This window comes from Argopecten irradians, chromosome 6 (genome assembly GCF_041381155.1).
Source record: "Argopecten irradians isolate NY chromosome 6, Ai_NY, whole genome shotgun sequence".
Classification (NCBI taxonomy): Eukaryota; Metazoa; Mollusca; class Bivalvia; order Pectinida; family Pectinidae; genus Argopecten; species Argopecten irradians.
The window spans coordinates 42,630,175-42,643,384 of record NC_091139.1 but is presented as its reverse complement, the minus strand read 5'-3'; the positions used below and the strand labels follow the sequence as shown (position 1 = coordinate 42,643,384).

Here is a 13,210-nt window from a genome sequence, read left to right as displayed (position 1 = left end):
AGCCCAAAGAACTTGAATAAAATTTGGCCACTGTCCATTCCGGGGGCAGGAAGGAGGTGGGGTCCCTATAGGGGATTTAGAGGTTAATATTTAAAAAATTCCTTCAGATAAGAAAAACATTGAACCTGTATTTCATTAAATAACTTGGCATTACAAACCAGGTGAGCGATACAGGTCCCTCAGGGCCTCTTGTTATTTTATCTTTAAAAATTATATGAACGCAATTTGAAATATAAACGTTATATATTGTTAAAGTTTCATTTCATTTTAAAATAATTTTATTATTTCAGGCTTAAAGGCAAAGTTGGAAGAAGTAGCAGAATTTAAGATGAAGAACTTCAGTGTTGTCACTGGTGTTTTGAGAAGTGCCTAGCCATCCTCAACAGAAAATGTCCTATATAGTAAATAGGTATATTATCATCAGAAATAGGTAGTAAATCCTATAAATCGCTACTAGGTCCTAGAGTTCATGGATTGTAACCAAATTTGGCCACAAACATCCTTGGGGGAAGGGGAACAGAACTTGTATAAATTTTGGCCTCTGACCCCCCGGGGGATCAGAATAGGTATATTGGCCCAATAGGGGAAATAGAGGTTTTAATCCTTTAAATCGCTACTTGTCATAGAGTTCTGAATGAATGTATAATTTTGGGCACAAACATCCTTGGAGGAAGGGGAACAGAACTTGTATAAATTTTGGCTCATGGCCCCCCGGTTGGCAGGACGGGTGGGGCCCATAGGGGAAATAGGTAGGTAAATCCTATAAAATCGCTATTTGTCCTAGAAATAGGTTTTGCTTGGATTGTGACCAATAGGTTTTGTCCATAAAAAATCCTTAGGGGAAGGGGAAACAGAACTTGGCGTATAGTAATTTTTTGCCCTGGACCCCCCGGGGGCAGGAGGGGTGGGGCCCATAGGGGAAATAGGTATATTATCAAGAGAAAACGTAAAATTGTTATATCGAATAGGTACGTAAATTATCATAGCGAAATAGGTTAGAATTATATGAACCATTAGAAATATAAAACTTATTGTTAATAGGTTCATTTTCATTTTAAATTATTTTATTCAGCTTAATGGCAAAGTTGGGAAAAAGTTGCAGAATTTTTGATGACGAAATTCAGTGTAAAATATGGTGTTTTTTATTTTGAAAAGTGCCTAGCCTTCCTCAATAGACTATGCCTATAGATAGAAATAGGTATATTGTCCATAGCAAAATAGGTATATGGTCATAGAAAATAGGTAAATTGTTCAAGAAATATAACGTATATTATCATAGAAAATACAGTTATCATTGTTTCATAGAAAGGTATATTGTCATAGAAATAGGTAAATCATCTCCATAAAATAGGTATATTGGTCAATAGAAATAGGTATATGGTCATAGAAATAGGTATATTGTGAGTATAGAAATAGGTATATTGTTACATAGAAATAGGTATATTCATATGAAATATGTTTATGGTCATAGAAAATTATATTGTTTATCTAGAAATAGGTATATTATCATAGAAATAGGTTATTATCATTATTGTCATAGAAATAGGTATATCATATCATAGAGGTATAGTAATATTGTCATAGAAATAGGTATATTATTATATAGAAATAGGTACATATTATATTATGTCCATAGAAAATAGGTTTATTTGTTTATAGAAATAGGTATATTGTCATAGAAATAGGTATATTGTCATAGAAAATAGGTATATTGTCATAGAAATAGGTATATTGTCATAGAAATAGGTATATTATCATAGAAATAGGTATATTGTCATAGAAATAGGTATATTATTATAGAAAATAGGTATATTGTCATAGAAATAGGTATATTGATCATCTTAGAATAGGTACTCAAGTATATATTGTCATAAGAAATAGGTATATTGTTCATAGAAATAGGTAATATTGTCATAGAAATAGGTATATGGTTCAGACCATAAGAAATAGGTATATTGTCATAGAAATAGGTATATGGTCATTAGAAATAGGTATATTGTCTAAGAGAAATAGGTATATTGTAATAGAAATAAGGTATATTATTATAGAAATAGGTTTTTTGTATATATGGTCATAGAAAATAGTTATATTGTCATAGAAATAGGTACTACTTATCATAGAAATAGGTATATTATCATAGAAATAAGTATATTGTTCATAGAAATAGGTATATTTGTTTACTAGAAATAGGTATATGGTCATAGAAATAGGTATATTGTCATAGAAATAGGTATAAATTGGTTTATAGAAATTGGTATATTGTCATAGAAATATAGGTATATGGTCATAGAAATAGGTATTATTGTCATAGACATAAAAGTATATTGTCATAGAAATAGGTATATTTATCATAGAAATAGGTATATTGTCATAGAAATAGGTATATGGTCATAGAAATATATTTTATCATAGAAATAGGTAATTGTTAAAAGTTGGTATTTGTCATAGAAATAGGTGATATTGTTATAGAAATAGGTATATGGTCATAGAAATATGTATATTTATATTAGAAATAGGTATATTGTCATAGAAATAGGTATATTGTATATAGAAAATAGGTATATTGTCATAGAAATAGGTATTTTAACTCATAGAAATAGGGTATATTGTCGTCATAGAAATAGGTATAATTGTTATAGAGAATAGGTATATTGTCATAGAAATAGGTATATTGTCATAGAAATAGGTATATTATCATAGAAATAGGTATAAAACTGTCATAGAAGAGGTATTATTGGTATAGAAATAGGTATATAGAATTATAGAAAATATATATGTCATACTAGGTATATATGTCAAATAGAAATAGGTATATTGTCTCATAGAAATAGGTATATTTACAAGAGTATATGTATAGAAATAGGTATATTCTTCATAAGAAAAAGGTATATGGTAGGTATAGAAATAGGTATATTGTCATACAGAAATTAGGTATATACTCATAGTCATGGATAGAAATAGGTATATTGGTTATAGAAATAGGTATTATGGTCATAGAAAATAGGTTATATTATCATTTATAGAAATAGGTATATTGTCATAGAAATAGGGTATATTAACTTATTATTATGAGGTAATAGAAATAGGTATATGGTCATAGAAATAGGTATATTATCATAGAAATAGGTATATTATCATAGAAATAGGTATATTGTCATAGAAATAGGTATATTGTTATAGAAATAGGTATATGGTCATAGAAATAGGTATATTGTCATAGAAATAGGTATATTGTCATAGAAATAGGTATATGGTCATAGAAATAGGTATATGGTCATAGAAATAGGTATATTGTTATAGAAATAGGTATATGGTCATAGAAATAGGTATATTGTCATAGAAATAGGTATATGGTCATAGAAATAGGTATATTATCATAGAAATAGGTATATTGTTATAGAAATAGGTATATGGTCATAGAAATAGGTATATGGTCTATAGAAATAGGTATATATGTATCATAGAAATAGGGTATATTGTTATAGAAATAGGTATATGTCATCTATAGAAATATTGTAATACAAATAGGGTATATGGTCATAGAAATAGGTATATTGGTCATAGAAATAGGTATATTGCTATATAGAAATAGAATTTGTATATTGAAACAGGTTAGTGTTATAGAAATAGGTATAATTGTCATAGGTATAGAAATAGGTATACCTGTTATCATTAGTAGAAATAGGTATATTTTGTTTTGAGAAATAGGTATATTATCATAGAAAATAGGTAATATTAATTATAGAAAATAGGTATTTTATTATCATAGAATTAGGTATATTGTTATAGAGAATAGGTATATAGTTGTTATAGAAATAGGTATTATTGTCATAGAATTAGGTATATTGATCCATAGATAATAGGTATATATTATCCTATAGAAATAGGTATATGGTTATAGAAACCCAGGTTATATTGTCATTTCATAGAAATAGGTATATGGATCATAGAAATAGGTATATTGTTATAGAAATAGGTATATTGTTATAGAAAATAGGTATATTGTTATAGAAATAGGTATAATAGAATCATAGAAATAGGTATATTGTCATAGAAATAGGTATATATGCGTTATAGAAATAGGTATATGGACTCAATAGAAAATATGGTATATTATCATAGAAATAGGTATATGGTATCATAGAAATAGGTATATTGTTATAGAAATAGGTATATAGGTGTTATAGAAATAGGTATATGGTCATAGAAATAGGTATATTCAATCCATAGTAAATAGGTTATATTGTTCATAGAAATAGGTATATTGCGTCATAGAAATAGGTATTATCTTGTAATATAGAAATAAGGTATATTGTCGTTTGAGTAATAGGTATATTGTTATAGAAAATAGGTATATGGCTCATTAGAAATAGGTATATTGTTATCATAGAAATAGGTATATTGTTATAGAAATAGGTTATATGGTCATAGAAATAGGTATACTATTCATAGAAATATATATTGTCATAGAAAATAGGTATATTGTTCATAGAAAATAGGTATATTGTATACAGCAAATAGGTAATATTGTTCATAGAAATAGGTATATGAATCATAGGAAATAGGTATCATTGTTCATAGAAATAGGTATATTGTCATAGAAAATAGGGTATATTGTTATAGAAATAGGTATATTTTATCATAGAAATAGGTATATTGTATATAGAAATAGGTATATGGTATAGAATAGGTATATGGTATGTATACAGGGCTTTTTTGTCATAGAAATAGGTATATTGTACACATAGAAATATGGTATATTGTCCATAGAAATAGGTATATTGTCTATAGAAATAGGTTATATGGTCATTTGAAATAGGTATATTATTGAAATAGGTTTATTGTTTATAGGTAATTGGTATTGTTATAGAAATAGTATATTATCATAGAATATAGGTATATTGTAGTTATAGAAATAGTATATTGTCATAGAAATAGGTATATTGTCCATAAGAAAATAGGTATATTGTTATAGAAATAGGTATATTATCATAGAAATAGGTATATTGTTATAGAAATAGGTATATGGTCATAGAAATAGGTATATTATCATAGAAATAGGTATATTGTTAATAGAAATAGGTATATTGTCATAGAAATAGGTATTTTGTTATAGAAATATGTATATATCCATTGAAATAGGTATATTGTTTATAAGAAATTAGGTATATTGTTATAGAAATAGGTATATTGTAGATAGAAATAGGTATATTATCATAGAATAGAAATATTGTCATAGAAATAGGTATATTGTCATAGAAATAGGTATATGGTCATAGAAATAGGTATATTGTCATAGAAATAGGTATATTGTTATAGAAATAGGTATATTGTCATAGAAATAGGTATATTGTCATAGAAATAGGTATATTGTCATAGAAATAGGTATATTGTCATAGAAATAGGTATATTGTCATAGAAATAGGTATATTGTCATAGAAATAGGTATATGGTCATAGAAATAGGTATATTGTCATAGAAATAGGTATATTATCATAGAAATAGGTATATTATCATAGAAATAGGTATATTGTCATAGAAATAGGTATATTGTTTATTGAAATAGGTAGATTGTTTATAGGTAGGTATATGGTAATAGGTTATAGAAATTAGGTAGGTATATTGTCATAGAAATAGGTATTGTTATCATAAAATAGGTATATTGTCAGATAGAAATAGGTATATTATCATAGAAAATAGGTATATATTGTCATTAGAAATAGGTATATGATAATAGAAATAGAAATAGGTATATTGTCATAGAAATAGGGTATATGGTCATAGAAATAGGTATATTGTCATAGAAATAGGTATATTGTCATAGAAATAGGTATATTGTCATAGAAATAGGTATATTGTTATAGAAATAGGTATATTGTCATAGAAATAGGTATATGGTCATAGAAAATGTATGGTATATTATTTTTGTCATAGAAATAGGTATATATTGTTATAGAAATAGGTATATTATCATAGAAATAGGTATATTGTCATAGAAATAGGTATATTGTTATAGAAATAGGTATATTGTCATAGAAATAGGTATATTATCATAGAAATAGGTATATTGTCATAGAAATAGGTATATTGTCATAGAAATAGGTATATGGTCATAGAAATAGGTATATTGTCATAGAAATAGGTATATTGTCATAGAAATAGGTATATTGTTATAGAAATAGGTATATGGTCATAGAAATAGGTATATTGTCATAGAAATAGGTATATTGTCATAGAAATAGGTATATTGTCATAGAAATAGGTATATTGTCATAGAAATAGGTATATTGTCATAGAAATAGGTATATTGTCATAGAAATAGGTATATTGTCATAGAAATAGGTATATTGTCATAGAAATAGGTATATTATCATAGAAATAGGTATATTGTCATAGAAATAGGTATATTGTTAGATATAGAAATAGGTATATTATCATAGAAATAAGTATATTGTCTTGTTCCATATGGTCATAGAAATAGGTATATATTTTCATATTAGAAATAGGTAATATTGTCATAGAAAATAGGTAAATTATCATAGAAATAAGGTATATTGTCATAGAAATAAGTATATTGTCATAGAAATAGGTTTCAAAAAATATATCATATCATAAATAGGTACATGTATATTATCATAGAAATAGGTTATATTGTCTTAAAACATGGTTGTGATGTCATCTATTGTTGTTTCTGTACTTTAAGTCCCGGATTATCGGACCATTACCTTTAACTGTCCTAAATGTTACCTTTTACTGTCTTATATGTGACTCTAATTTTAGACAGTCACTTATAAGACAGTAAAAGGTACGTAGCACATGGGAGAGTTACACAATACGGGTGAGTACATGTCTCCAGGCATAATCCCATAATAATGTTAACACACAACACACAATGCCGGAATATTCCATAATTTTTAAATCCAAATTACGAATAAAATCCCACACAATGAATATAAAGAAAATTTAATCCTCTATTGATGCGGAATTAAACACATTCACAGAATTTCTGTATATATCCCTGATAGAGTTTTCCTCATTATTATGAATTCACCATTTAACACTTATCTACAACATTAACTCCACATTCTGAAACCACGTTGTTTTGTACACCACTTTTGATTTTAAATATCCAAATCATCTGCACTGTGGTTTTACACTTATTTTGATATTGTTTCAACAATATTTCAGAATTTCATCTAAATCCCATTGGCTTGTTGAATGAAATTGCACATGGTATAAATAAATCCAAAAATGTACCTAGAGAGGTCGAAATTTCAAATCCCCTGAATTCAATGAAAGTTCTGGGGGCACCGACTGTTTTGAACTAGCCTGGAAATCACTTCTATATGCGATCATTATAGCAAAATGCTTTCAAACAATTGCAAGTCTAGTTTCATATGTCACATCAGACAATTTGGAAAGAAATGTCATTTTAGTAAAAGCCACCTTAATGTATCACTTAAATTAAGAAAATGATATCCCTCCATCACTGTCGGTGGACATGATGAAAGTGAATTTACAGATAGTTGTCCAACCCAAAAGCATGCTTCATGCATTCTGTTCATGAATGCTATTCATCACATATAACACGGGCAAAGGTAATTCTGTGTTGCAATTGTCTATATCGAATTTGTCATGGTTGAATACACATTGGTAGAGTTACCTTAGCTCATAGACAAAGGCAAAAAACTGGCTTATGTTAGAAATAAAAGTGTACTTTATTAACACAAAGATTTGCTATTTTTTAAGTTAGAGATAAGCCGAAAACTGTACAATATGTGGGAAGTATTCTCGCCCCTGACGGCCCTCGGATACAGTTCTCATATCCGCACATATTAAACAGTTTTCTCCAAAAGCATAGAATTGGGTATAATGGACATAGAAATAGGCTCATACTATCAATAGAAAATAGGTATTTTGGAAATAGGCCGGGGAGATCCCGTGAAAAAGGTTAGGGCCTCGATACAGTTCTCTATCCCACATATTATACAGTTCTCCATAACCATAAGAAATGGGTATTATTGTCATAGAAATAGGGTATAATATCATAAAAATATGTGTATTTTGTCATAGAAATAATGAGGTCATATTAATAGGCATATTACCATGGAAATAGGTATATTGTCATAGAAATACATATATTGTCATAGAAATTGGCATATTATCATAGAAGTAGGTAATTATTATAGAAATTGGTATGTTATCATAGAAATAGGTAAAATATCATAGAAATAGGTATATTGTCATAGAAATGGATATATTTTCATAGAAATAGGTACATTATCAACAGTCAAATCTCTTTGTTTTAAAAGAAGAGGAGGGAGGGTATATGTTTAATATTAAGATTAGCCATCACCAAAGTCTTCAAAGGACCTCTTTCACGAACAATGTTTTTTTGTCCTGATTGAACCACGAATCCACTTTATACAAATGTTTTAACAGAATGCATCAATAAGGGTCTCAAAAATTATTTTTGTAATGTTGTTTGCCTCTCAAAAATATTAATCGAATAACTGCTCCAAATTTTTAGTCTCACAAACATCACATAGAAATATATATGATACTGTCTGTTTTCCACAGCTATCTATGGCTACAGCTTCTGTGTAGCTGCACGGAAAGCCTTCATGGTACTTTTAGCCAATGCCTTACGAGTGGCTGCCATCAACTCCATCGGTGACTTTGTTCTCTTTCTTGGCAAGATCTGCTGTGTGTGTATAGTGGCAGTTGCTGGAAACGAGTTCCTCAAAGTAAGTCAAAGATAATGAGTAACAGAATTTGTACTGATACATTATATAGGTTGTAGGTGATAGCTGTCTTCTCCTACATTGTCACTTACTAGTAATACATGTGTCCACAAGGGCTCATGGAATTTAATATGATGTCAGTCAGAAGTACAAATACATACATCATAAATTAAACACAATTTTCTATTTAATTAGAAAAGAATAATGCTTTTAACAGTTGTATCTCAAAACCAAAAATAATGCATACAATACTTTTAATACCCAAGAATATGAAAACTTTGAGAAATCTCTCTGTATTGGAGTATCCGATTCGCATAAGTTTCTTCTATAAGTGCTTGAACATGTTGACAAAACGTCTGAAACACGTCTGAAAACATGTCACCTTTGTCTTGCTTTCCAAGACAATTAGAAAGAGAACCTACCAGTAAATGTTCTATGAGGAATAATGATACATGAAAATATGTAAATATTTGTTTCGTTTGCACATGTATATCATAAAGATAAAGTGTAAAAGAAAGATTAGTTTCCATTGACATTTAAGACTTCTTATCTTGCTAGAATCGAGACGACATCAACTATGCCTGGGCTCCGATATCTGTGGCCTGTGCATTCGCCTTTGCAATATCTCACTGCTGTAGACTGATATATATATAGAGAGAGAATGGTATAAAGGAACTCCTCTGTGATGCACCTTACCTTTGTCTATACATTAGTCTATAGTGGGTCTTTGACTGATATATATATAGAGAGAATGGTATAAAGGAACTCCTCCGTGATGCACCTTACCTTTGTCTATACATTAGTCTATAGTGGGTCTTTGACTGATTTATATATAATGGTATAAAGGAACTCCTCCGTGATGCACCTTACCTTTGTCTATACATTAGTCTATAGTGGGTCTTTGACTGATATATATATAGAGAATGGTATAAAGGAACTCCTCCGTGATGCACCTTACCTTTGTCTATACATTAGTCTATAGTGGGTCTTTGACTGATATATATATAGAGAATGGTATAAAGGAACTCCTCCGTGATGCACCTTACCTTTGTCTATACATTAGTCTATAGTGGGTCTTTGACTGATATATATATAGAGAATGGTATAAAGGAACTCCTCCGTGATGCACCTTACCTTTGTCTATACATTAGTCTATAGTGGGTCTTTGACTGATTTATATATAATGGTATAAAGGAACTCCTCCGTGATGCACCTTACCTTTGTCTATACATTAGTCTATAGTGGGTCTTTGACTGATATATATATATAGAATGGTATAAAGGAACTCCTCCGTGATGCACCTTACCTTTGTCTATACATTAGTCTATAGTGGGTCTTTGACTGATATATATATATATAATGGTATAAAGGAACTCCTCCGTGATGCACCTTACCTTTGTCTATACATTAGTCTATAGTGGGTCTTTGACTGATATATATATATAGAATGGTATAAAGGAACTCCTCCGTGATGCACCTTACCTTTGTCTATACATTAGTCTATAGTGGGTCTTTGACTGATATATATATATAGGAATGGTATAAAGGAACTCCTCCGTGATGCACCTTACCTTTGTCTATACATTAGTCTATAGTGGGTCTTTGACTGATATATATATAATGGTATAAAGGAACTCCTCCGTGATGCACCTTACCTTTGTCTATACATTAGTCTATAGTGGGTCTTTGACTGATTTATATATAATGGTATAAAGGAACTCCTCCGTGATGCACCTTACCTTTGTCTATACATTAGTCTATAGTGGGTCTTTGACTGATATATATATATAAATGGTATAAAGGAACTCCTCCGTGATGCACCTTACCTTTGTCTATACATTAGTCTATAGTGGGTCTTTGACTGATTTATATATAATGGTATAAAGGAACTCCTCCGTGATGCACCTTACCTTTGTCTATACATTAGTCTATAGTGGGTCTTTGACTGATTTATATATAGAGAATGGTATAAAGGAACTCCTCCGTGATGCACCTTACCTTTGTCTATACATTAGTCTATAGTGGGTCTTTGACTGATTTATATATATATATAATGGTATAAAGGAACTCCTCCGTGATGCACCTTACCTTTGTCTATACATTAGTCTATAGTGGGTCTTTGACTGATATATATATATATATAATGGTATAAAGGAACTCCTCCGTGATGCACCTTACCTTTGTCTATACATTAGTCTATAGTGGGTCTTTGACTGATATATATATAGAGAATGGTATAAAGGAACTCCTCCGTGATGCACCTTACCTTTGTCTATACATTAGTCTATAGTGGGTCTTTGACTGATATATATATATAATGGTATAAAGGGAACTCCTCCGTGATGCACCTTACCTTTGTCTATACATTAGTCTATAGTGGGTCTTTGACTGATTTATATATAATGGTATAAAGGAACTCCTCCGTGATGCACCTTACCTTTGTCTATACATTAGTCTATAGTGGGTCTTTGACTGATTTATATATAAATGGTATAAAGGAACTCCTCCGTGATGCACCTCACCCTTTGTCTATACATTAGTCTATAGTGGGTCTTTGACTGATATATATATAGAGAATGGTATAAAGGAACTCCTCCGTGATGCACCTTACCTTTGTCTATACATTAGTCTATAGTGGGTCTTTGACTGATATATATATAGAGAATGGTATAAAGGAACTCCTCCGTGATGCACCTTACCTTTGTCTATACATTAGTCTATAGTGGGTCTTTGACTGATTTATATATAATGGTATAAAGGAACTCCTCCGTGATGCACCTTACCTTTGTCTATACATTAGTCTATAGTGGGTCTTTGACTGATATATATATAGAGAATGGTATAAAGGAACTCCTCCGTGATGCACCTTACCTTTGTCTATACATTAGTCTATAGTGGGTCTTTGACTGATATATATATAATGGTATAAAGGAACTCCTCCGTGATGCACCTTACCTTTGTCTATACATTAGTCTATAGTGGGTCTTTGACTGATATATATATAGAGAATGGTATAAAGGAACTCCTCCGTGATGCACCTTACCTTTGTCTATACATTAGTCTATAGTGGGTCTTTGACTGATTTATATATAATGGTATAAAGGAACTCCTCCGTGATGCACCTTACCTTTGTCTATACATTAGTCTATAGTGGGTCTTTGACTGATATATATATATATATAGAGAATGGTATAAAGGAACTCCTCCGTGATGCACCTTACCTTTGTCTATACATTAGTCTATAGTGGGTCTTTGACTGATATATATATAGAGAATGGTATAAAGGAACTCCTCCGTGATGCACCTTACCTTTGTCTATACATTAGTCTATAGTGGGTCTTTGACTGATATATATATAATGGTATAAAGGAACTCCTCCGTGATGCACCTTACCTTTGTCTATACATTAGTCTATAGTGGGTCTTTGACTGATTTATATATAATGGTATAAAGGAACTCCTCCGTGATGCACCTTACCTTTGTCTATACATTAGTCTATAGTGGGTCTTTGACTGATTTATATATAGAGAATGTATAAAGGAACTCCTCCGTGATGCACCTTACCTTTGTCTATACATTAGTCTATAGTGGGTCTTTGACTGATATATATATAATGGTATAAAGGAACTCCTCCGTGATGCACCTTACCTTTGTCTATACATTAGTCTATAATGGTTCTTTGACTGATATATATATAGAGAATGGTATAAAGGAACTCCTCCGTGATGCACCTTACCTTTGTCTATACATTAGTCTATAGTGGGTCTTTGACTGATATAATATATATGGTATAAAGGAACTCCTCGTGATGCACCTTACCTTTGTCTATACATTAGTCTATAGTGGGTCTTTGACTATATTTATATATAAAATGGTATAAAGGAACTCCTCCGTGATGCACCTTACCTTTGTCTATACATTAGTCTATAGTGGGTCTTTGACTGATTTATATATAATGGTATAAAGGAACTCCTCCGTGATGCACCTTACCTTTGTCTATACATTAGTCTATAGTGGGTCTTTGACTGATTTATATATAATGGTATAAAGGAACTCCTCCGTGATGCACCTTACCTTTGTCTATACATTAGTCTATAGTGGGTCTTTGACTGATATATATATAATGGTATAAAGGAACTCCTCCGTGATGCACCTTACCTTTGTCTATACATTAGTCTATAGTGGGTCTTTGACTGATTTATATATAGAGAATGGTATAAAGGAACTCCTCCGTGATGCACCTTACCTTTGTCTATACATTAGTCTATAGTGGGTCTTTGACTGATATTATATATAATGGTATAAAGGAACTCCTCCGTGATGCACCTTACCTTTGTCTATACATTAGTCTATAGTGGGTCTTTGACTGATATATATATAATGGTATAAAGGAACTCCTCCGTGATGCACCTTACCTTTGTCTATACATTAGTCTATAGTGGGTCTTTGACTGATATATATATATA

General features: G+C 30.4%; 1 pseudogene; it reads left to right on the top strand.

Annotated features, from left to right (window-relative positions):
• LOC138326531 (choline transporter-like protein 1) overlaps nucleotides 1-9,398 on the top strand; it is a 28,765-nt pseudogene extending 19,367 nt beyond the window's left edge.
• Nucleotides 9,399-13,210: the final 3,812 nt, after the last annotated feature.